This window comes from Nelumbo nucifera, chromosome 2 (assembly GCF_055504915.1).
Source record: "Nelumbo nucifera cultivar China Antique chromosome 2, China Antique-T2T, whole genome shotgun sequence".
Lineage (NCBI taxonomy): Eukaryota > Viridiplantae > Streptophyta > Magnoliopsida > Proteales > Nelumbonaceae > Nelumbo > Nelumbo nucifera.
This window is the reverse complement of record NC_142650.1, coordinates 47,698,253-47,723,661: the sequence shown is the minus strand read 5'-3', so window position 1 is coordinate 47,723,661 and position 25,409 is coordinate 47,698,253. Positions and strand designations below refer to the sequence as shown.

The following is a 25,409-nucleotide window of genomic DNA, read 5'->3' as shown; positions in this document are numbered from 1 at the left end:
TAACCTAACAACGAAGAGGTATCTATAGCATGTTTTTAAAATAGAACCGGTTAGGGTCCGGTTACCAGTTCAAACGGTTTGACTGTTCAACCCGAATGGTTGGCCCATTTTGACAAAAAAATAAAAAACTAAAAAAATATTTGAAAAACGGTTCGAACGGTTAATTGGCCAGTTTAGTGGTTTGTTGATCAAAATTCACGGTTTTGAGAAGAAAAGCGCGTTTGAGGAAAAACAGAACCAGTCAAATGACCTGTTCTCAGTTTTTCTGGTACCGTCCAGTCCGGTCCGATTTTGAAAACCATGATCTATAGAAATTGCTACAACTCTAACATATTGTTTGCTTCGGCGGTGTTTTTTGATTGAATGATCTTTGTACCAAATAAACGCATGTCAAAATAGTTGAGTAGATTGAAGGTCAAGAACTAACACAAAATTTGTATGTTCTTTTACCGCAACTAACCCAACCCAACAGGCCAGATTTTAACTTTTACCGTCAAAGTTGGTAGTTGTGACAAGGGAACCTGATGATGTGCAATTCGGTCAATCCTAGCTGCCGGTTACTTCGCCTCTGATGGAATCGGAGGTGCCTGAAACAAGGAAGAACTTGGAGAGTTCTGGGGGGGGGACCCGATTGGAACACTCCGAAACTCAAGTTAGTGCTCTTGAGAAGGCAAGGGAAATGAATTACTTCAAGACCAGAAAGAGCAAGAATCACATACCTCATTCCTTGGGAGATGGGGGTCTTTTATAATCACCCTGTACACTTACTTCCATACCTCTACCAGTTCGGGTATCATTACCTTCGCCAGATCGGGTGTCATTTCCTCTGCCAGATCGGGTGTCATTTCCTCCACTGACAATTGCCAGTTGCCAGTTCGGGTGTCATAACCTCCATTGCCAGTTGCCAGTTGCCAGTTCGGGTGTCATAACCTCCACTGTTCCTTGTCAAGGCCGTCTCTGCCACATCTGAGATGGCGGTGGCAGGTGGCCGTTGGCGGGTGGCTGTCACGTGTCGGACCCCTAATCAGTCAGGTGCGCCGCCTCCATGTACGGGCTTCCTGGGCGTCAGGTACGGTTGCTTAGTTAGGCGACTGGGAGTCAAAGTGGTGTGCGAGGTGGTCTTGAGTCCGGATAGAAGTGTGGCCCGAACTGCCCCTAGGTGGGCAGTTCGGGTTTTTTGCCTTTTGTGCTCCTCGAAAGGCTCAGGACCTCGAAGGGAGAGCTCGGGTTCCTCCTTGGGCAGCTCGGGACTCTTTAGCTCGGAGCTCGGGTTGTAGGTTCTTCCTTTGGGGGAGCTTGGGACTCCTTTTCTCGGAGCTCGAGTTGTGGGCCCGCTGTCGTGCCGAGCTGGCGCTTCTGCCAGGTCACTCTCGGTTGCTTCCACGTGCCGCATGGCCAAGGGGTCGGGTCAAATCTCCCTCCATCAATTGCCCCCCACTCCCCATGCCCGAGGTCTTGACCCGGCGTGGGGAGTTCACGGGATGACGGGTGGATTTGCCTTGGGACATCTTGGCCTTGGGTTGGAACTTCTCCGGTCTGACCTGCTTGTGTTCTTGGCTCAACCAGGGTTGGCTTGGTTCGGCCAGGGGTCAATCCCGGGCTGCGTGTAGCTCACGTGCGTAAACGATTTCAAATTTTTGAACGTAAAAAATGCGCGCCAAACTATCTTTTCCTCGGGGGGTGTGCAACTGGTTTCGTGGGGAGCCGTTGGATGGTTTCGATCTTGGTCGTTGATGCGCGAGTACAATGGCTATAAATAGTGGGGAGCCGTTGGATGGTTTCTTCAGCTCTTTGCAACATATTGCTGAGCTCTTGTAAGCTGACATTCAGCTTGTTCATGTTATAGTTCATGATGAACGGATTAAAGGAAGGAGGCAAAGAGTTAAGGATAGCATCTATCTGGGTTGCAAGGTCCAGCCCGGATCCAAGAGCCTCCAGTTCGTTGATGTATCCCATCATCCGAAGACAATGGTCATGAACTTGTTGACCCTTGGACATTTGTGTGGTCATGAACTGTTTCAAGACCTTTTGTCGAGTAGAACGATTCTGCTCTTCATACATCGTCCTGAGACTGTCCAATATGTCCTTGGCAAGTTCGATCTGATCGAACTGCCTCTGTATCGGATTGTCCAGCGAGGCAATGATGTAACACCGGGCAAGGGAGTTTTTCTCCTCCCATTCTTGATAGTCTCTCCTTCGGGCCTCAGAAGCCCTATCTCCCGGACGCTCCGGGGCAGGATTCTTTGCCACTTTATCAAGTTTTTCAGAAGCAAGGACCAGCATAAGGTTTCTATACCAGTCAGCATAGTTTGGGCCCTTCAACTTGTTGTCATCAAGTAGCTTTGCAAAAGATCCGTTTGCCATTTTCTGATAAAAGAGCAAACATCAGTCCACGACCTAATTTGATTCATGTTCATTTCATAGATATGGATTTTAATCTACGATCCATTTCCATTTATTCGTCTCTGAGATTTCCCTCCTTTCTCAGCGACGGAGACTACGGGTTGTCTCTGGAAATGTGGGAAATCACATAGGGTGCATGAGACCAACTGTTTCAGCTGCATAACCCCACCACCTTTCTGTGAAGGATCATATCCACTCATCATATGAGTTTTCCCTTTGGCCTCTGTCAGACAAGGTTCAGAGCCGTTTTCAGGTAAACCTTTCTGTCCAGTGAGTGCTTACCCATCATATTCGTGAACGCCAAGGTACCGTGAGAGAGTTCCCATTTTCTGGTGAAGCCCCTCCCACATCGGTCTATGACGCCCCTATCATCTTATGAAACACTTAGACAAGCCCAACAGCAAATGGATAGCCCATTTTCTGGTGCGTTTCCTCATTACTGAAGGACCCATCCTTGTGCTAATGATGGAAGGCCTTTAAAGAGTTCATCATATGAATCTCCCTATCACATGCACTCATATTATCTGGAGGGAACAGATAATTACGCCCTAGTTTTATCTTTAGGTCAAACCAAAGTGGCTCCCACTGACTTTCATAAAGCCAGATTTTGGTGGGCCTAAATCGGCTAGGATTCCGCACGAGACCTCATGATGAGGTGTGGGGCCCACCATTGAGGGAGGTCATCCAATGACCAAAAGGGACACCATGGCAATGATGTGCATTCAGCCATGGTGTGCGAAAGAGCCACTGTCGATTGAGCATGGGCCAAGTACTTATGGCCCATGTACGTAGCACATCACACATCCATACATCACATGCAGGGATAAATTGATCCAATCAATTAATTATCTGTAAAGCCCATTTGAAGCCCATTTTAAATCCATAATATTAACCATTAACATTATCTAGGTATATGGGCCGAACGGTTCAACCCATATAGCTTTAAGGGTTAAGTGGGCTTTTAGCAGTTTTAACTATTTAAAACTGGGCCTTTACAGGTTGGGCCGAATTAACCATTTAATTAAACATCAATCCTCAGGCCCATTAGTGGGAAAATTAGGGCTGACTTTCAGCCTTGATTAAACCCTAGATTTGGTCCAAACAGTTTGAACCAATCTTGGTTCGAATGGGTCTAGGGTTTGATTTCTACTTAAATCTTTAATTCAAGAAAATAATCTGAAATTAATTACTGATAAAAGAAAAGCAACAATCAGTAAATCAGGGCTGTTCGTACAATCCATCCTGCAAAACAGAGGTTAGATCATAGAATGCAGTTTCACAAACTGCAAATCGCAGATGGCGATTCTCCCATCTGCGAAATCTTCTTCTCTGCGAAATCTCCCTTTCTGCGTCGCCATCTTCGATCCATAATTAAAATAAATAGAAATCCTATTTCTATTAATAATTACAACAGATCGAATACCTATACATTGAGTCTAGAAAATAAAAAAAAAATTATTTACAGACCAAATGTAACAAATAAATCAAGAAACTGCAAATCTTGCAGGTTCCCTGCGCAAACCAAGATTTCGATCTCCTCTTGTACGAACAGCCCATAAATCAAGAAAATCATAAAGAACAATTCTAAATAATAATCAGATTTATAAAATTAATTTCAGATTATTCACCCATTAATTTTGGGAACAAAATTTCCCAAAACCCATATCTGCGCAAATCGGGTAGAACACCTTCTGCCCATTTGCGCAGGTTCAGATCTGAAACAAATTGGTTCAAGATTTGAACCTTGGCTCTGATACCACTGAAGGGATGAGAGATCCATCCCATGGACGCCCAAAGATTGCGGAATAAGGGGCAAATTTCAAAAATTTTATCTCTCCCTTCAACTGGGAATCGTATTCCCTATTTAGAAAATCATATTTTCAAGGATCAATCTTGAACCATAAACTGAACCAGATCTGAACCAAAAGGAGTGGGAGAGAATTATACCTGATACGGAGAAATACTATCTCCCAATGGAGGTGTTCACGCCCAAGGAAGGATCCAAAATCTGCTCCCACTGAAGATGGCGCAGTGCAGGGTGGAGCAGAATCAGCAACGTTCTTCAAAAGAACTTGATCCTTCATAAGGATCAACTGGACGACTTGAGTACAGCTCCAACCAATCTTTTCACAAAAGATTGAAATCAAGATCCAATCCTGATTGCTCCCAAGAACTGGAGATCGAACTGAAGGAATGGCAAAAGCAGGAAGGTGGCGGCAGGATAGAATTCGCAGTATGCAGGAAATCTCTCAATCTCTCCATTTTCAAAGAGAAGAATGCTATGGGTGTTGTTGTGTAGTAGGCTGCCGCCCCCTTCCCCTTTTATAATCTCAAAAGGGATCAGCTCCTAATCAGATTAGGAGCTGCTAATCCAAATCATATTTGGGTTAGAAGTCCCTTAGTGATAAGGGATAACCCTTATCTTATCTGCAGATAAGATCAGCTGTCTCCTAATCTAATTAGGAGGTTTCCAGATCTAAATCCCATTTAGATCTTGGACTCTCTGAGTGGATAGGGTCTAAGCCCAATCCTTTCAGCTGACCCTCTTTAGAATTCGCCCCCTTTAAATGACTGATCAAATCAGCCCAGTTCGAAATGGGCTTAAGGCCCATTTAAGGTTATGTACTCAAAAGGCTTCCAAATTGCTGCCCAGTTGGGCTTCCTTGTATGGCGTGGGACCCAAGCATTGATCTACACATCAGCCACATGGGTTCAGCCCAGCCTTTGTTACAAGGCCTAGCCGAATGCACTACTGAAGACAGTGTACCCCCTGAAACCCATCAAATGAGCTCTATGGGCCCAACACTTACACTAAGTGGTCCCTGGGCCAAGCCACCTTGTAACACCCAGGGACTGTGGGCAGATGCAAGATTAGCCCATCAGGCATTATCCTCAATGGTCTTACACTTAACCTCTCAGCCCATAATGATCATACACTGCCCGACAAGAGAGGACCTCTCCCTCGGCTGCAAGGAACAGTGTTGCACTCTCCACTTATATGGATCCCGGGAATTAAAACCTTCTTGCAAACAATTTAGAAACCATACATATATACTTTTATATCTTATATAAAATATATTTTGCAAAACAAATCTCAACGGTTGAAATCGGCTGCCGGCAGTCTTGGTCTCCATCAGTGAGAGTGCATCCCCGATCATTACCTTTGTCCGACAAAGGGGCTGATTCTGTCACTATGATCACCCACTCAGATGAATTCTCAGACTGTCCCAACATACCTAGGTTTTGACCCCCGCTAAGGATCTCACTGATTGGCACATCAAAGACAGCCCAATCCGACACCTAGTGTAGTATCATAATCGAGTCTAGGGGTCGGGTGTAACTTTCCAGTTTTGCCCATCAATCTCCAAGGTCCAGGGCAATACTGGAAATCTGGTCCAGTTCAAAGATTCAATTAATCCTACACTGTATGTGCCTAGGGTCTCACCCTGGCAGCTGAGACAGGCCACCCCAACCGACTTGGTGGCACCACAGTGTCAGCCTTGTCAGGATAGGTCTCCCCAGACCGACCCACTGGCTGTGAACATTCTAAACTAACACGAGTCTCATTAAGTGTCCAGTTTAAGGGTATTACACAGAAACATACCAAGGGAACATGAATCAAATATGTATCTTTATTCATTTACAATAAACTCATAAAGTACATCATTCTGATTGAAGCTAAGGGCATACACAACTGTCTAACACTTTCTTGACTGATTGCTCCTTTCTTCTTGATTCAATCCCCAAGATTGAGTGATTGTGTGATGCCTAAAGCTGGTCCGCCCCCTCATTTATATAGCTTAAAGGGGAGGGGGTGGTCTCTTACTTCCTCTTGAAGTTGATCTTTACAAGAATAGAAAGTCTTATCCTTATTCTAATATTATCTTTTTATCTAATGAAGTCAATCCCTTTATCTTTCTAAGATTACATCAAGAATTTAGATCTGGAAGGAATCTTCTCAGTTTCTTGTTCTTGGATTCGTATTAGACCTCCTCTGCGAATTGGGTTTCAATCAGGCTTTTCTACAAGTTGGGCTTCAACTACGGATTGGGCATTCCTGTGAATTTTCCGCGACTTCGGTTCCGGATTTGACTTCGATGCAGGCCGAATCTGTGAAAGTCCAAAACATGAAAGTTGTGGATTTTTTTCTTATATTTCCAGTGGGTCTTGAATCAGCCCAATCGGAGTTTGGATACCCAAGTTAGGCCCAGATCTCTGAACGATGTCGAAATTGTGAAAAATCATCTGATTTGTCTTTCTTTGCTCCTGATGCCTTCTTTCATGCCCTGAACAGAAATATGCGTCTAATTATGTGCTAATTCAGTATAAAAGACAGAATAATTGGGGATAAAAATATGATAAATTCTACTCTCATCAAATCCCTCACACTTAAACTCTTGCCCGTCCTCGGGCAAGACAAAATTCAAGCAAAAATAAAACAAGAACAAACTAACTATCCTACCGATTTTTAACTCAACTCTCCTTCATCTTTGTCCACATATATTCTAGGTTAACTATTGCAAACTGTTGAATCAACACAACCAAGTCATACACGACTCATTCATCAGTCAATCCAATTTTTGCTACTACAAACCAGGTAGTAACTAGGGAAAACATTTTTATCTCCTCTTTCTCTCTCTCTCTTTTTTTTTTGTTTTCTATAGTGGAAGTGAGTGCATTTTATGCCCCATCTCACTTTTAGGATTACTTGGTCAGTAGGTGCATTTTATGTTCCATCCTACTGTTTGAATTGTTGGCTAGTAGGTGCATTTTATGCTCCATCCTACTATTGAATTACTTGACTGGTAGGTGCATTTTATGCTCCATCCTACCAAAAATATTCACCCTATTTACTTAAACCTGAATTTAGGACTAGCTTAACTAGAAATGGCTTCAGATAGGTCGTGTATTTCTTAATTGTATCTCATTAATAGGTCCACAAGAATTTTCCCAGAATATTGTTTCAATTGATTCCAGAAGAGTTAAGTCCCTTTTTTTTTTAAAGCAAATGCAGAAAACACAACCTAAATCCAATTTTAAAACACAACCTAAATTCTATCCTAAATCCCCTCCCCCACACTTAAAACTTACATTGTCCCCAATGTGAGGTTAAATGCAAAGAAAAGGCAGAAAAACTAAACTAGAAATGTAAAAACAAAAAGAAAAAAAACAAACTTCCCTATCATGAATCAGATCCTCTAACTCTCTTGGTTTCAACTTTCGGTGTGCTCCCCTTCCATCCATCATGGGTGGGTTTAAATATGGAACAGGGGCCTGCAAAATAGAGGGTAATGGTCTCTTATTAGAAATCAACAACATATTATAATGAACCTTACCTTGTCTTGGCTTGCACCCTTCCTGTCCAGCCTTCAAATTGTTCAAAACCTCCTTAACTTCCTCATCCAAGTTAGCTTTCAAGACTCTTTCAGGGTAGGGGAGAGGAAGTTTAATAGCATTTGAACTCAATTTAGGTGTACTCCCTTCGATCTCCTTTTGCAAATCGGCCACATCAGCTTCCTTATCATCCTTCTGGGGTTCGCCAAATGTCTTCCCACTTCCTAAAGCTATGTGATTTACTTGCTCTTTTGGATTCTTCTCCGTATTGCCGGGCAGCTATTCCTCTTTTCTTTCCGACAACAGATTTATAATCTTCCCCACTTGAACTTCTAAGTTCTTAATCGATTCTTCATGACTTTGGAATTTTGCTTCAGTAGCATTGATGAACTTAGAAATCATCTCCTCCCATTACTCTTTTTTTCTTGTGGGGGCGGTTGTTGTTGGAATCCCATGGGTGCCTTTTGTTGATTGTTGTTCCATGAAAAGTTTGGATGATCCCACAACCCTGTGTTGTATGTGTTTGAGTAGGAGTTGAAATTCGGCCTTTGATTGGTTCAATCATTACTCCATTGGTAGCAGTTTGACACCATCTCATCTACTAGGTCATAGGCTTCCTCTGGTGTTCTTCTCATGCTAGTGCCCCCTGCGGCTGCATCAATAATAGATCGATTAGGGGGTGGTAATGCCATTATAAAAGGTCTGATTTTGATACCAAGCTGGTATTTCATGGTGAGGATACTCCCTAAGCATCTCTTTAAATAAAGAAGGGTTCTTTCTATTTCAGGATCGAATCTTGCTAGTCCTTCTCTTCTAGTGTGTGTCATGCACAAATAAATCTGAACACAACAAGAGTTCGAACAAATAAAATAAAATAAAATAAATAAGGAACAAAATAGAAATAAAAATAAAAATATCCAAATTAACCAAGGTTAACAAGTTCCAATATTATTTTAGGATTAAATCCCCGGCAACAGCGCCAAAAACTTGATAGCTATAAATATATAACCCTAGCAAGTGCACTAGTTATCAAGTAGTATAAAAATATCGTTCCCACGGGGATTTAACAAAATAAGTATTAGAACCATCGTCTTCCCTAATTATCTGGACAATCGAATTTAAGATTTGAGCAAGATCTACTGAAAATAAAAACTAGAGAAACATAATAGAAACAAAAGTGATCACTAACCGAATAGGCAATGGATGAAATCACTAGGGCTTTTGGTCCATCTAACCAATGTAATGAATATTAATGGACTCGATTAACCAAGATTATTTGTCATTCCGATAAGCTGAAGTCTTTCCAATTTTATTTACTATTCTCTCTCGAGATATACTAAACCTACGCCCATCAGGTAGCCCTTCGATCTCTCGAGTAGAACTCTCAAGATGGGAGTGCATTAAGTCCAAGAAAACCATGAAATTCAAATGAATCATGTATATATATCTCTATATTCCATTCAATTCACACTATGAATTATTCAGTCGATTATGTGAATTCCTCTCTCGATTCATTCACATAACTCAAATCAATTAAGAGGTGGCCAAGCTCTTAATTGCATTAAGCACAATAATTCATAGACTATATGAAAATCACAATCTTGGATAAATCATAGACTACTCTCATCATCAATCCAGCTCGGTTCTGCTTGGGCGACAGGAGCGACCTCCTGTGCCCCCCGAAAAATGCTAGGCCGAGGTAAGTCTATGTACATAGTTCTCATGGTGTTATCACTGGTGCTAGCTAGCCAGGACAGGGCATCGACCTCAGCGTTCTTTGACCTCAGGATTTGCTTGATGAAGTGTGACTGGAAGCTAAGCAGAGCCTCTTTTACCTTTGCCAAGTAAGCGATCATAGTTACCTCGCAAGCTTCGTGTTCCCCTGTAACTTGGTTTACCACGAGCTGGAAGTCACTGCAGATAACTATGTGTTTTGCCTTTACCTCTTGCGCCAGGGCTAGCCCGGCTATCAACGTCTCGTATTCTGCCTCATTGTTGGATGCCGCGAATTCGAAGCGTAGCGCGTACTCTAGTTTCGTGCCACTCGAATCGTGGAGAACTACACTGGCTCCGCTGCTCTGCTGATTAGAGGAGCTATCTACGTGAAGGATCCAGGGCTCTTCATCCCAGTTCGCGCTTGGCTTAAGTAGGAGAGATACCAAACTTGGTGCAACCTCTCGGGGCTCGGACTCAACCGGCCTGGGAGCACCAAGCTCACCCGAACTGGGAGCCTCGTGCTCAACCGGGCTGAGGACCTTGGAGTTGAACATGCATTCTGCAAAAAAATCCACTAAGGCTTGAGCTTTGATAGCGGTTCGTGGCTTGTACTGGAGGTCATACTCACTGAGTTCGATGGCCCACTTTGTCAAACATCCAGAGACCTCGAGCCTGAGTAATACTTGCCTCAAGGGTTTTCCAATGAGGACGATGATGGTATGGGCTTGGAAATACGGATGGAGTTTGCGGGCCACAATGACTAGCGCATAGGCTAGCTTTTCTATCTCCGGATATCTTGTTTCTGCTCCCTGCAATATTTTACTAACATAGTAGAGGGGTCGTTGGACCCGATATTCTTCTTTTATCAGTACCGAACTGACCACTTCATCGCTTACCGAGAGGTACAGTTTTAAAACATCGCCCTCCTCGGGTCGGGTCAACACTGGGACACTGGAGAGGTATTTCTTGAGCTCGTCAAATGCGAGTTGAAAGTTTGAGTTCCACTCGAACCCTTTGCCTTTTATTGCCTTGAAGAAGGGCATGCAACAGTCTGTTGACTTAGACATAAAATGATTTTGTCCGGTGGTCTCATATCTAGGATGGCCTTTGCCTTTTAACCTCTGAACCCTTTGCCTTTTAACCTCTGAACCTCTTTTACCTTTCGAGGTGGTCTCATATCTAGGATGGCCTTTATTTTGTCCGGATTGGCCTCAATACCGCGCCGGTTGACGATGTATCCTAGGAACTTACCTGAGGTGACACCGAAGACACACTTATTTGGGTTTAGTTTCATGTTAAATTGACGCAGAATTTGAAAAACATAATGTAAGTCTTGTATTAATTCATGTGAAAACTGATGGGTTGTCGAAGCCCTCAAAATTAGTACTAGTCCCACAAACAAATAATTGTAGTAAAAAGTGGTACTAGGTCGAATCCCACAGGGAGCAAATCAGTAATCTCTTAGCCGAATGGATAAAGTAGTTGAGTGGAAAATTTAATAACTAAAATTTAAAAGAATAAGAAAGCAATAGCAAACTCAACAATCAAAAAGAAACCAATCTTACCGAATTCTGGTTCAAGGGTTCGGGTTGAATCGATTGGCCATCGATCCTAGGTACATTTCAGCATTCTTGCAATTCAAGCATTTAACTTTAGATTTATTAAAATAGCCTTAATAAACCTTGTGTTTTCCTAATTCAGTTGACCAAAGCCAGCATTCGATCAACACTTATCACCACTCAACTGGGTACGATAGCGTCCATATTAAACAGTGATAACATTAAGATTTGTGAAAACAGTTAAACCAAAATAACAACAATTGAGATAACTGCAATTACTGAATCTTGTTCCATCGATTCCCTTAGGTTGAACCATGTTAAAACATTGGTCAAAGGCTGTCACGAACAATTGACCCAAAAAGATATCAACCTAATTGCTACTTGTACCATTATTCGTGACAATTACGGATCACCGAAATCATGGATAGCAGTAGGAAAATCAACATTAATTCAGTTTGTCAAACTAATTAACATCAACATCCAATAAAAATATGCGCAAGAATCAATGAATACTTGAATTAGAAAGCAAGAAAATAAGAACCTCACAATGACACAATCGAACCTCCCCCTTGAACCAGAAAAGGAAGCTTAGCTGCTCATGATCTGCGCAATCTCTCTGCTTTGCTTCTCCATGGCCGAACTGCTTTCTTGAGTTTTCTTAGTCTTCTTGATGTTCTCTTGGATCTTGGAATGAGCGATGCTAGAGCTGGTTTGCCCCCCTCTTTATATAGCCAAAGGAAAGGGCTGTTTTCCAACTCCTTCTAGGAGATCATCTTATCTTTAGGGAGTCTTGATCTTCTTTGAACTAATCCTATCCTATAATCCCCAACCTTCTTATCCTTATAGGATTAGATTCAAAGTTTAGATCTAATAAGACTCTCTCCCTCTTGGGAGATTACATTCAAATTAGGACTTTAGACTCTTGCATCCGAGTTGGGCTTCTCTGCTACTTGGGCTGCTTCCAGGTTCTTCTGCGAGTTGGGCTTCAGCTGTTAAATGGGCCTAGCTACGAACTTGCTCCAACTTCGGGCCCGGTTTTGTACTCGATGCAGACCGAATCAGTCAAATCCCAAAACATAAAAGTTGTGGGCCTTTCTTTCTTCTTTCTAATGCTTCTTGAATTGCCCAATTCGGAGTCTGGAATTGTGAGTTAGGCCTAGATCACTGACTTTCGCTGAAACTGTGCAAAATCACCCGAATTGGCCTGTTTCCTTCCAATTGTCTTCTTTATTGCCCTAAATCGAAATACAAGAGTAATGAGTGCATTTAAGTGCTAAAGTAGTGTAAAAGGATGAAATTAAGGGGACAAAATAAGGTTCTTCTAAGTCTCATCAAATCCCCCCACACTTAAACTTTGCCCGTCCTCGGGCAAGGCAAAAAACTCAAGTAACACAAAAGTAACTAACTATTGATTTTCAATCTTTCTTTTTCTCTACATGAGGCCTGGTTCATTTCATGCTTTAGTTCAGACTTGGTAACCTTCCCTCTTTCATCTCTTTCTCCCTTTCTTCTCATCCAAGAGTGATCGCAAATCACCCTTTCTCATGGTCCCAAGATAAATTGACAGTCAAGGAGACAAACCTTCCCGGCTGAAACTCCCTGGCTGAACGGGTACTCGTTGCTTTTAACAAACCAATACAGCCAGATTCACTTACCTTTTTTTGTTTCTTATGCCAAAACAAGGTGTGTTTATTGCCATAAGCTTGCTATGTATCACATCTCCACCACTTAGTATGAATTCCTAGGATTTGAAGGTGAGAATGGGGTTGGGGTTCTAGGGTGAGTGCGTTTTATGCTCCATCTCACCCTTGCTTTTGTTTCTAGATGTGAGTGCATTTTATGCTCCATCTCACATTGCTTTTGTTTCTATATGTGAGTGCATTTTATGCTCCATCTCACATTAGTCACGATTTCATTTTTTTTTTGCACAAAAATCATAGGGTTTCGCCGCCTGATCCATGAATTCATTGATCGTGGTCTCGATATGCCTAACACAGCAAGTTCTAGAATAACAAACCCATGTTTGACAGATAATTATGTGAAAATCAATTATGCATCTTGCCTATTGATCGATTAAAATCATGAGGTACCATATTCAGCCAAGAAAGATTTAGTTAGTCATACTTGCATCCTATCTAATCTATTCAGCCTAAGCACATGATTATTGATAAGTTGAAATCATTCAAGGATAAGCTTCCAGGGAGCAGAAATTTCAAGAAGGTAAGGTATCCCAAATTTCCATTAGATTTTCCTAATCCCGCCCTCCCCCCCCCCCCCCCCCCCCCCCCCCCCACACACACACTTAAGTTATACATTGTCCCCAATGTATGTGATTATGCATAAAGTAGAAGGATTTGGGGGTACTTCCCTATTCGCTTTTTGAGATTCTTGCTAAACACAAAAATCAAAACCAAACAAAATAACAAAATTAACTAAACATAATGGGTTGTCACCCAGAAGCGCAATTGTTTAACGTTGTTATACTCGACGTCCTCCTTTTGCTCCTTTAATCCAATGAATACCGAGGAATGTCCAACGAGATGTCTACCGTGGAGGAGACATTTGCATCCTCGTGGAACAACTTCAATTGATGCCCATTCACCTTGAAGATCTTACCTGTATCGAGACTTTTGATCTCTACTGCACCATAGGGAAAAACATTAGCCACAGTAAACGGACCCATCCACCTGGAACGCAGCTTACCTGGCAAGAGTTGAAGTCGAGAATTATACAATAAGACATTTTGTCCAATTTTAAATTGTTTTCTTAAGAGTACATTGTCATGGAACGATTTGGTCTTTTCTTTGTAGATTCTTGAATTCTCGTATGCCTCTAACCGCAACTCTTCCAGCTCTTGCAACTGGAGCTTCCTTTCCTTCCCTGCTTCTTCCATATTCATGTTGCATTGCTTGATTGCCCAATAGGCCCTATGTTCAATTTCCACCGGCAAGTGGCAAGATTTACCAAAAATTAACCTGTAAGGGGACATACCTACTGGGTTCTTGTAAACTGTCCGATATGCCTAGAGAGCATCATCTAGACGTAGGTTCCAATCCTTCATTCATGGATTCACCATCTTTTCCAATATGGACTTTACCTCTCTATTGAAAATTTCAGCTTGCCCGTTAGTCTAGGGATGATAAGTAGTGGCAATTCGGTGATGCACCCCATATCTTCTCAACAAGGCTTCAACTGTTCTATTGCAAAAATGGGTCCCTTGATCGCTTATGATGGCTCAAGGAATGCCAAACCTACTGAAGATGTTAGACTTGATAAACCCTACAACACATTTAGAATCACCAGTTTTGGTGGCTATGGCTTCCACCCATTTTGAGACATAATCGACTGCCAAAACTATGTAAGAAAAACCACAAGAGGGGGGAAAGGGTCCCATGAAATCAATGCCCCAAACATCAAATATTTCACAAATAAGAATGGGGGATTGGGGCATCTCATTCCTGCGAGATAGTGTACCTGTTTGTTGACATCTTTCACAGTTTTTACAAAACAAGTAGGCATCTCTAAATACGGTGGCCCAATATAGCCCACTATCCAAGACTTTTCGAGCAGTCCTCTTAGGCCCAAAAAGGCCCCCACAAGCATAATTATGACAAAACATTAGAATCAACATTTGTTCCTCCTCAGGGACACATCTCCTAATCATTTGGTCAGAACAAAATTTCCATAGGTAGGGTTCGTCCCGTACATAATATTTCGCCTCATACCTGATTTTATTCTTTTTGGATCTGCTAAGGTCATTAGGAAAAATTCCAGTAACCAAGTAATTCACAATGTCAGCATACCATGGAGTCATACCTCTCATGTGGAACAACTGCTCATCAGGAAACAACTCACAGATGGGAGAGGAGTCATCGTCTTTCACCAACCTACCTAGGTGATCAGCCACCGAATTTTCAGCTCCCCTTCGATCCTTGATTTCTAGATCAAACTCTTGGAGCAAGAGTATCCACCTTATCAGCCTTGGTTTCGACTCCTTCTTTGCTAGTAGGTATCTCAAAGCTGCATGGTCAGAAAAACAATCACTTTAGAGCCAAGCAAATATGACCTAAATTTTTCTAAAGCAAACACAATAGCTAATAGCTCTTTTTCAGTGGTTGTGTAATTGCTCTGTGCAACATTCAACGTTTTGGAAGCATAGTAAATGACATGGCTCTTCTCATCTATTCGCTTCCCTAGAACAGCCCCTACTGCATAATTGCTTGCATCAGTCATGATCTCAAAGGGCAAGTTCCAATCGGGTGGTTGAATGATGGGTGCAATGGTTAATAAATTTTTAAGCTTCTTAAATGCTTCCTTGCACTCATCATCAAAATTGAAAGGCACATCTTTTTGCAGCAAACTGGACAATGGCAGGGCAGTTTTTGAAAAATCTTTGATGAAATTGCAATAAAAGCCTGCATGTCCAAGAAAAGAACGAACCTCCCTAACATTTGTAGGGTAAGGTAAACTCACAATCAAATCAATTTTTGCCTTGTCAACTTCTATTCCTCTGGCTGAAACTACATGTCCCAACACAATACCCTCCTTCACCATAAAATGACATTTTTCATAGTTTAAGACATGATTTGTTTCCACACACCTATTCAGAATTTTACTTAAACTATTCAAGCAGTCATCAAACAAATCACCATAAACAGTAAAATCATCCATGAAGACTTCAATGCATTTTTCAATAAAATCAGAAAATATGCTCATCATGCATCTTTGAAAAGTGCCCGAAGCGTTACACAAACCAAAGGGCATTCGTTTGTAGGCAAAGGTGCCGAATGGACAAGTAAATGTCATTTTCTCTTGGTCCTCCTGCGCAATAACAATCTGATAATACCCGGAGAATCCATCGAGAAAACAAAAGAAAGCCTTACATGCCAACCTCTCTAGCATCTGATCAATGAAGGGTAGGGGAAAATGGTCCTTTCGAGTGGCCAAGTTGAGTTTTCGAAAATCTATTACCATTCGCCAGCCACCTTGTACCCTCATGGGAATTAGTTCATTATTTTTATTTTTTACTACAGTCATCCCAGTTTTCTTAGGCACAACATGAATAAGACTTACCCATTTGCTGTCTGAAATTGGATAAATTATCCCTTCATCTAACAGTTTAAGCACCTCTTTCATTACCGGGTTGAGTTTCCTTTGTGGTTCTCTAACCAGTTTGGCATCATCTTCCAAAAGGATCCTATGCATGCAAATCGAGGGGCTGACCCCTTTTATGTCGGCTAGGGTCCAGCCAATCGTCTCCTTATGGCCCTTTAGGACTTTGATGAGCCTCTCCTCTTGCTCCTCAGTCAACCGTTTTGCAATGATCACAGGCAGTGTCTCTTTTTTGCCCAACTGACATATTTTAGGTGATCAGGTAGGGTCTTTAGTTCCAGCTCTAGAGCCTGCAAAACAGAGGGCAGCAGCCTTGTGTGAGAAACTTTCGATTGAACATCAGAAGTACTTACCTCCTGTTCAGGTTCCGGAGTATCATAGGATGCATCGATCTCCTCCTCCCTGTCCGATTGTGCCTTATACTCCAGCTCATTGTCCATGTCCTCCTCTCCAAAGACTTCCTGCACAATCGAATCGATAGTATCAATAGAGCAGATCGAATAGCACTCACTAGGATATTTCATTGCATAAAAAATATTAAATTTTACAATCTCTCTGTCAAACTCGACGGAGAGGGTACCCTCGTCCACATCTATTTTGGTCTTGGCTGTTTTCATGAATGGCCGACCAAATAGAAGTGGGGCTGAACTCGTGGCTGTGTCTTCTTCCATCTTCAGGATGTAAAAATTAGCTGGAAAGATCAAATCGTTAACCTGCACTAATACATCCTCAACAATCCCTTCTGGGTATGCATTAGAATGATCAGCTAATTGTATAAGTCTCTTTTAAAGGACCTAGTCTCAACGCACAGTAAATCGAGTATGGCATGACATTAATAGATGCACCTAAGTCCAGCATGGCACGCTCAATTCGTTTATTGCCAATCACACAGGGTAGGGTAAACATACCTGGATCAGCACGCTTTTCTGGCAGGGTCCTCTTGATCACGGCTGAAACATTCTCTCCCCCACTCTTACCTTTTCATCAATTCACAGCCTCCTCTTGTTAGTGCATAACTCTTTCTTTGAACTTGCCAACCTGCTAGGAAAAGGTGGTACAACATTAGTAACCTTAGGGAGATGAAGGTTGGATTTTACCTCAATGGGACTGTCATTTGACCCTTGTTTTTCCTCCTCCTTGGCCGCCTTCAATGGTGAACTTGGTTGGGACTACAACTCTCTTCCACTCCTCAACACCACCGCACTTACATTCTCTTTTGGATTAACTACCGTTTGTGAGGGTAGTTTCCCGGAGTTCTACGCCTCCAACTTGCTGATGGAAGTGGCAAGTTGGCTAATTTGGTTCCCCAAATTCTGAATGCTGGCTCTCGTTTCTTGCTGAAATTGCTGAGTATTAGTAGCGAGAGCCTTAACTATATCATCTAAGAACATACCTGAATTCGGGGGTTGGCCTTGCGTTGTGATGGGTGTTGAAAACTGGGGCTGTCGACTGAAAAATTGGGGCTGATATTTCTGTTGTCCTCCTTGGGTCCTGTAGCTTAAGTTTGGATGATCTCTCCACCCCGGATTGTAATGATTGGAGTAAGAATCATACTTTCGTTGGAGCTAGACCGGGAATCCTCCCCCGGCAGTGACTTGCTGCATCGAGCCATTTTGTAGTGATGGACACATGTCCGTAGGATGTCTAGGGATCGAACAGATACCACACACCCTGGCAGTTTGTAACTGTCCTGCTACAAGCTGCTTAACCAAAGCAGTTAAATCAGAAATTTGGTTTTCTAAATTTGCATGGCTTACCTCGTTAACCCTTCTAATGGTACCTTCTGTCCTTGTACTGAACTGCTGAGGGTTTTCGGCCATATTGGAGATTAATTCCCTGGCCGCTTCAGGTGTCTTGTTCACTAGAGCTCCTCCACTGGCTGCATCGACCATACTTCTATCCATGGGCTGAAGCCCTTCATAGAAGTATTGGATTAACAATTGTTCAGGAATTTGGTGGTGGGGACAACTAGCAACAAGTTGCTTAAACCTTTCCCAATATTCATATAATGTCTCACCACCAAACTGCTGAACTCCACATATTTCTTTTCTTATATTTGCAACCCGGGATGCAGGAAAATATTTATCTAAAAATATCCTATTCATTTCATCCCATGTGCGTACTGAACCAGGAGGGAGAATATACAACCAATCCTTTGCTTTATCTCTTAAAGTAAATGGAAAGGCTATGAGTTTTACCTGGTCCTCGGTCATACCGTGGGGTTTCATGCTTGAATAGACGACATGAAATTCCTTTAGATGTTTGTGAGGGTCCTCACCTGGGAAACCATGAAACAGAGGAAATAATTGAATCAAACCAGATTTGAGTTCAAAGGCTACCTCAAGAGTGGGGTACGTGATGCATAAGGGTTGTTGGTTCATAATTGATGCAGCCAACTCCCTTAATGTCCTCTCTCTGTCAACCATTCTTTCTACTTCTTCAAAGATGGGAAAATCACAAGTGGGTAGATCGAAATCTGTGTTCACCCTTTTAGGTGAACGATCCTTCCTTTGCTTCGCCTCCTTCCTTAAACGACGGGTGGTCCTCTCAATTTCAGGGTTGTACTGAATTTCACCTCATTGAGAAGCACGAGTCATAAACAAGAAGGTTAACAAAAGAAGGTAATAGCTAAGAAATTAACGTTGCTCCCCGGCAATGGCGCCAAGGGAGAAAATAATTGCAGTAAAAAGTGGTAATAGGTCGAATCCCATAGGGAGAAAATCAGTAATCTCTTAGCCGAATGGATAAAGTAATTGAGTGGAAAATTTAATAACTAAAATTTAAAAGAATAAGAAAGCAATAGCAAACTCAACAATCAAAAAGAAACCAGTCTTACCGAATTCTGGTTCAAGGGTCCAGGTTGAATCGATTGGCCATCGATCCTAGGTACATTTCAGCATTCTTACAATTCAAGCATTTAACTTTAGATTTATTAGAATAGCCATAATAAACCTTGTGTTTTCCTAATTCAGTTGACCAAAGCCAGCATTCGATCAACACTTATCACCACTCAACTGGGTACGATAGCGTCCATATTAAACAGTGATAGCATTAAGATTTGTGAAAACAGTTAAACCAAAATAACAACAATTGAGATAACTGCAATTACTGAATCTTGTTCCATCGATTCCCTTAGGTTGAACCATGTTAAAACATTGGTCAAAGGCTGTCACGAACAATTGACCCAAAAAGATATCAACCTAATTGCTACTTGTACCATTATTTGTGACAATTACGGATCATCGAGATCATGGATAGCAGTAAGAAAATCAACATTAATTCAGTTTGTCAAACTAATTAACATCAACATCCAATAAAAATATGCGCAAGAATCAATGAATACTTGAATTAGAAAGTAAGAAAATAAAGTAACTACTGAACCTTACAATGACACAGTCGAATCTCCCCCCTTGAACCAAAAAAAGAAGCTTAGCTACTCATGATCTGCGCAATCTCCCTGCTTTGCTTCTCCATGGCCAAACTTCTTTCTTGAGCTTTCTTGGTCTTCTTGATGATCTCTTGGATCTTGGAATGAATGATGTTAGAGCTGGTTCTCCCCCCTCTTTATATAGCCAAAGGAGAGGGTTGTTTTCTAACTCCTTCTAGGAGATCATCTTATCTTTAGGGAGTCTTGATCTTCTTAGAACTAATCCTATCATATCTCTTATCTAATCCCCAACCTTCTTATCCTTATAGGATTACATTCAAAGTTTAGATCTAATAAGACTCTCTCCCTCTTGGGAGATTACATTTGAATTAGGACTCTAGACTCTTGCATCCGAGTTGGGCTTCTCTGCTACTTGGGCTGCTTCCAGGTTCTTCTGCGAGTTGGGCTTCAGCTGTTTAATGGGCCTGGCTGCGAACTTGCTCCGACTTCAGGCTTGGTTTCGTACTCGATGCGGACCGAATCAGTCAAATCCCAACACATAAAAGTTGTGGGCCTTTCTTTCTTCTTTCTAATTCTTCTAAAATAGCCCAATTCGGAGTCCGGAATTGTGAGTTAGCCCCAGATCACTGACTGTCGCCGAAACTGTGCAAAATCACCCGAATTGGCCTGTTTCCTTCCAATTGCCTTCTTTATTGCCCTGAATCGAAATACAAGAGTAATGAGTGCATTTAAGTGCTAAAGTAGTGTAAAAGGATGAAATTAAGGGGACAAAATAAGGTTCTTCTAAGTCTCATAAAAAACAGTGTCTTGACGACCATGTCGTCTACATAATACTCTATCTTCGTGCCAATTGAGGGTTGAAACAGCTTGTTCACAAGCCTTTGAAAGGTTGCCCCAGCATTTTTCAGTCCGAAGGGCATGAGCTTGTAGTAGTATAGGCCGAACTCAGTTATGAAGGCGGTTTTTTCCTCGTCGGTTGGGTTCCTCCCAATTTGGTTGTAGCCCGAGTAGGCATCTAGGAAGCTTAGCAGCTTGTGTCCCGAGGTCGCATCTACTAAGCGGTCAATCCGGGGGAGGGGGAAGCAATCCTTTGGGCAAGCTCGGTTCAGGTCGGTGTAGTCGACGCACATGCGCCACTTGCCGTTTGCCTTTTTTACCAGAACGGAGTTGGCTATCCAGCTCGGGTAATGAACTTCCCTTATGAAGTCTGCTGCGAGGAGCTTATCGACCTCCTCATCGACCGCCCTCCAGCGTTCTAGGGCTAAGTTGCGTTTCTTTTGTCTAATGGGCCTAACTACAGGGTCAGTATTGAGCTTGTGAGTTATGAGCTTAGGGTCTATGCTAGGCATTTCTGCCGCGGACCAAGCAAAAATATCTAAGTTACTGAGTAAGAAGTGTACCAGTTCGGATCGCAAGGGTTCTTCTAGGGACGCTCCGACCTGAAGTGATCTGGCGGGGTCTCCTGTCGAGACAGGGATGGGAACAGTTTCCTCTGTTGGCGCAGTTCGCTCCTCGTTCTGCTCCACTGGTCGCTCCAGTTTGAGGTCACCAGTTACCTTGGCCTTTCCTTTGAGGGCGGCAACGTAGCACTTACGGGACTCGAACTGGTTGCCCCGCACTACCCCGATGCCGAAGTCCATTGGGAACTTCATGGCCAAATAGTAAGTGGACACCACGGCTTTTAAAGCGTGGGTGATCGGCCAACCTACTATGGCATTGTAGGGGGAGGGGGTCGTGACCACCAAGAAATCGTGAGTGAGTCTTACCGTGCTAGGCCACGTGCCGACTTCCATAGGTACTGTGACCTTTCTCAGGGGTCTGTCCTCTTCTCCGCTGAAGCCGACCAGCGGGGTGTTCGCGGGCTTCAAGTCACTCTCTCAGAACTGGAGCTTGTCGAAGGCTGCCTTGAAAAGGATGTCTGCCGAACTGCCGGAGTCAATGAGTACCCGCCGGACTTCGAAGTCATTGATCTTCATCTTTATGACAAGTGCGTCATCGTGGGGGTAGTGGACCCCGTGCGCATCGTCTTCAGTGAAAAATATGGGGTCATCCGTCCTAGGCCGCTTTGGGGGATTCTGTTCTTCTCTGGCGGCCTCCTGGGTTGATGCCCAAGCTGCTTCCAAGGTGCAACCTACTACGATTGATCCTCTAACGGTCACGTGGATTGTTCCCCGAACTGGTCTTTCCTCCGGGGGCTGCTTCTGTAGTTCTGTTGGCCAGTTGCTGGAATCGGGAGTGTCTCTGCTGCGCTCTCCCTGTCGACCTGTCTTATTACAATTATTATTATTATTATGCTGTACAAAATTTCGTAGGTACCCGCGACGGATAAGTTCCTCTATCTCGTCGCGGAGATTATTACAATGTTCGGTGCTATGATCGTGGTCCCTATGGAAGCTGTAGTACAAGTTTTTATTTCTCTCGTTCGGGTTTTCCTTCAGGCGAGGTGGCCACTTCACATACGGCGTCTTTGATCGTCATTAAGATCTCGGCCCATTTTGTGTTTAAGGGCGTGTAGTCCGCCCGACCTGCTAAGGGAGCTCAGAACAACTGGCTTGGCTTCGGCCCCCGAGCGGGGTCTCCCTTTCTCCTATCATCTGAGTTGGAGGGCTCGCCTTCCCTCTTCCTTTTTTTTATCCCACCTTCAGTCCTTTGGTTGATCTCCTCCTCTGTTCTTATGAATTTGTCCGCGAGCTTGAGGAATTCAGCCATGGTTGCGGGCTGGTTAACTACCATGTGCCACTTAAACTCCTTGTGTGTCACTCCCCTCTTGGCTGCCACGAGCTACACCGCGGGGTCAAGGCGCGGTATCTGTAAGCACGCGCCATTGAACCGCTTGATATAGCCCCGGATGGACTCTCCTTCCCTCTGGACTATTCCGAGGAGGCTCTCCTCGGTGCGGGGGCACTGCTTGCTGGTAACAAAGTACGCGGTGAAGACCTGCACGAACTGGGTCCAGCTTCTTATTGACCCGGGGACCAGGTTCCTGTACCAGGTGCGGGCTACTCCCCTGAAGGTTGTAGTGAATGCCACACACATGCAAGACTCACTGGCCCTTGCCAGGTGCATTAGGGACTGGAAAGCATCGACATGGTCATTGGGGTAAAAGGACCCATCTGAAGGGATGAGAGATCCATCGTATGGACGCCCAAATCTTGCGGAATAAGGTGGGTGAATTTCAAAAAAAAATTTCTCCCTTTCAACTAGGAAATGAATTCCCTATTTAGAAAATCATATTTTCAAGGATCAATCTTGAACCATAAACTGAACCAGATCTGAACCAAAAGGAGTAGGAGAGAGGTATACCTGATACAGAGAAATATTATCTCTCAATGAAGGTGTTCACACCCAAGAAAGGATCCAAAGACTGCTCCCATTGAAGATGGCGCAGTGTAGGATGGAGCAGAATCAGCAATGTTCTTCTCCAAGAACTCTGTCCTTCGCAAGAAATAGCAGGATGGTACATGAGCACAGCTTCCTATCAATTCTTTCTCAAAGAACTGATGTCAAAATCGAATCTTGATTTCTCCCACAACTGGAGATCGAACTGGATGTCTAGCGGCTACAGGAAGGAGGCGGCAAGAAAGATTTTCGCAGGGATTGCAGAAATCTTTCTTCTGGGAATTCAGCTCTGAAAAGAATGTGAGTATGTCTTCTATAAAGGCTGTCGCCCCCTCCTTATTTGTAACCCCAAAGGATCAGCTCCTAATCTAATTAGGAGTTGCTGATCCAAATCTTATTTGGATCAAAACATCTCTTTAGGTGATAAGGATAAACCCTTATCTTATCTGCAGATTGGATCAACCTTCTCCTAATCTTATTAGGAGGTTTTCAGATCCAAATCACATTTAGATCTGGACTCTCTGAGTGGATAGGGTTAAGGCCCTATCCTATCTGCTGATCCATCTCAGAATTCGCCCATATTTAACTTATTAAATAAGTCCAGTTCGAAATGGGCTTTAGGCCCATTAAGCTTATGTGCTCACTTAACCTTCCTAATTGCTGCCCAGTTGGACTTCCTTGTATGGAGTGGGACCCAAGCATTGATTTACACATCAGCCACATGGGTTCAGCCCAGCCTTTGTTACAAGGCCTGGCCGAATACACTGCTATGGACAGTGCACCCCCTGAAACCCATCAAATGGGCTCTATGGGCCCAACACTTACCCTAAGTGGTCCCTGGGCCAAGCCACCTTGTAACACCCAGGGACTGTGGGCAGATGCAAGATTAGCCCATCAAGTATTATCCTCAATGGTTTTACACTCAACCTCTCAGCCCATAATGATCAAACACTGTCCGACAAGAGAGGACTTCTCCCTCGACTGCAAGGAACAATGTTTTACTCTCTGCTTATATGGATCCCGGGAATTAAAACCTTTTGCAAACATTTTAGAAACCATAATATATATACTTTTATATCTCATATAAAATATACTTTGCAAAACAAATCTCAACGGTTGAAATCGGTTGCCGACAGTCTTAGTTTCCATCAGAGAGAGTGCATCCCCGATCATTACCTTTGTCCGACAAAGGGGCTGATCCTGTCACTATGATCACCCACTCAGATGAATTCTCAGACTGTCCCAACATACCCAGGTTTTGACCCCCACTAAGGATCTCACTGATTGGTACATCAAAGACAGCCCAATCCGACACCTAGTGTAGTATCATAATCGAGTCTAAGAGTCGGGTGTAACTTTCTAGTTTTGCCCATTAATCTCCAAGGTCCAGGGCAATACTAGAAATCTGGTCCAGTTCAAAGATTCAATTAATCCTACACTGTATGTGCCTAGGGCTCACCCTGGCAGCTGAGACAGGCCACCCCAACCGACTTGGTGGCACAACAGTGTCAGCCTTATCAGGATAGGTCTCCCCAGACCGACCCACTAGCTGTGAACATTCTAAACTAACACGAGTCTCATTAAGTGTCCAGTTTAAGGGTATTACACTGAAACATACCAAGGGAACATGAATCAAATATGTACTTTTATTCATTTACAATAAACTCATAATGTACATCATTCTAATTGAAGCTAAGGGCATTCAAAACTGTCTAACACCATCATACTTGTTTAGAGAAGGGAGTTTGAAATCCTTGGACATGGGGACTGCAAGGAGTTTTGATGACAGGGGGGAAGGGACTAAAAGAATAGGGGCAACTTTTACCTCGTCCGAGCTTGTTTCTTCTTTACCTCGGAGCTCGGGCAGGATGCAGGTGGGTAGTTCAGCGACTTCGTCGGCGTCTTCGCTGCTACTTGGATGGCCTGGTATTGGCACTACTTGCCTCGGTGTTGCCAAGCTCGATTGGCCTGGACTGTTTGTAGTCCGTGGCCAGGACGCCGAACTAGTTCTCTGCGAGCGGGAGCTCAAACTTAGAGTGCCGAGGTGCTGACTTGATCGGCAAGGAAGTTCCTGATCCACCGGCGAGCTGCGAGGCAGGGGTAGTTAGTCTTCCCCCCGTGCCCGGGGAAGAGGCCTGGCTCTTGGAGAGGTTCTGAGGTTGGGAGGCTTCTCCTCGGTGAAGGCACCCGCCCTGAGGGGAGAGCTTGACTGGCCTTGGAGCGGGGTGCCGAGGTGGGAGTTGCGGTTGGTTTTGAGGTAGTTGGGGGAATTGCTGTTGATAGTGATACTGAGAAATGTGGTGCAGTACTTGCTGCTGATGGAGCTGATGTTGCTGGAACTGCTGCATTTGGGCTTGCATTGCCCGCATGCACTGCATCAAGTGCTACCATGCTTGGTGCATTGAGGGTAGGGTTTCCGTCCGTCGAGAGGGGGACGGTGAACTGTCCGATGCATACAGTGGTGGGCTGAGGGTGTTCCCCTACAGCATTCAAGTCGGCGTTGTGCCTGTTGCTGCTGGAGGAAGCCATGGAAGCTAAGGTTTCTTTGAGAGAGTTAA

General features: G+C 43.4%; 1 non-coding gene and 1 pseudogene across 1 annotated transcript; one reads left to right on the top strand and one right to left on the bottom strand.

The window, feature by feature from the left end:
• Window positions 1-14,034: 14,034 nt before the first annotated feature.
• Window positions 14,035-18,016, bottom strand: LOC148802176 (uncharacterized; annotated as a pseudogene).
• Window positions 18,017-18,074: 58 nt separating this feature from the next.
• On the top strand, window positions 18,075-18,181 carry LOC148802175 (small nucleolar RNA R71). Its single transcript, XR_016083273.1, has one exon. It is a non-coding gene; the product is annotated as a small nucleolar RNA R71 (small nucleolar RNA).
• The last annotated feature ends 7,228 nt before the right edge of the window (window positions 18,182-25,409 follow it).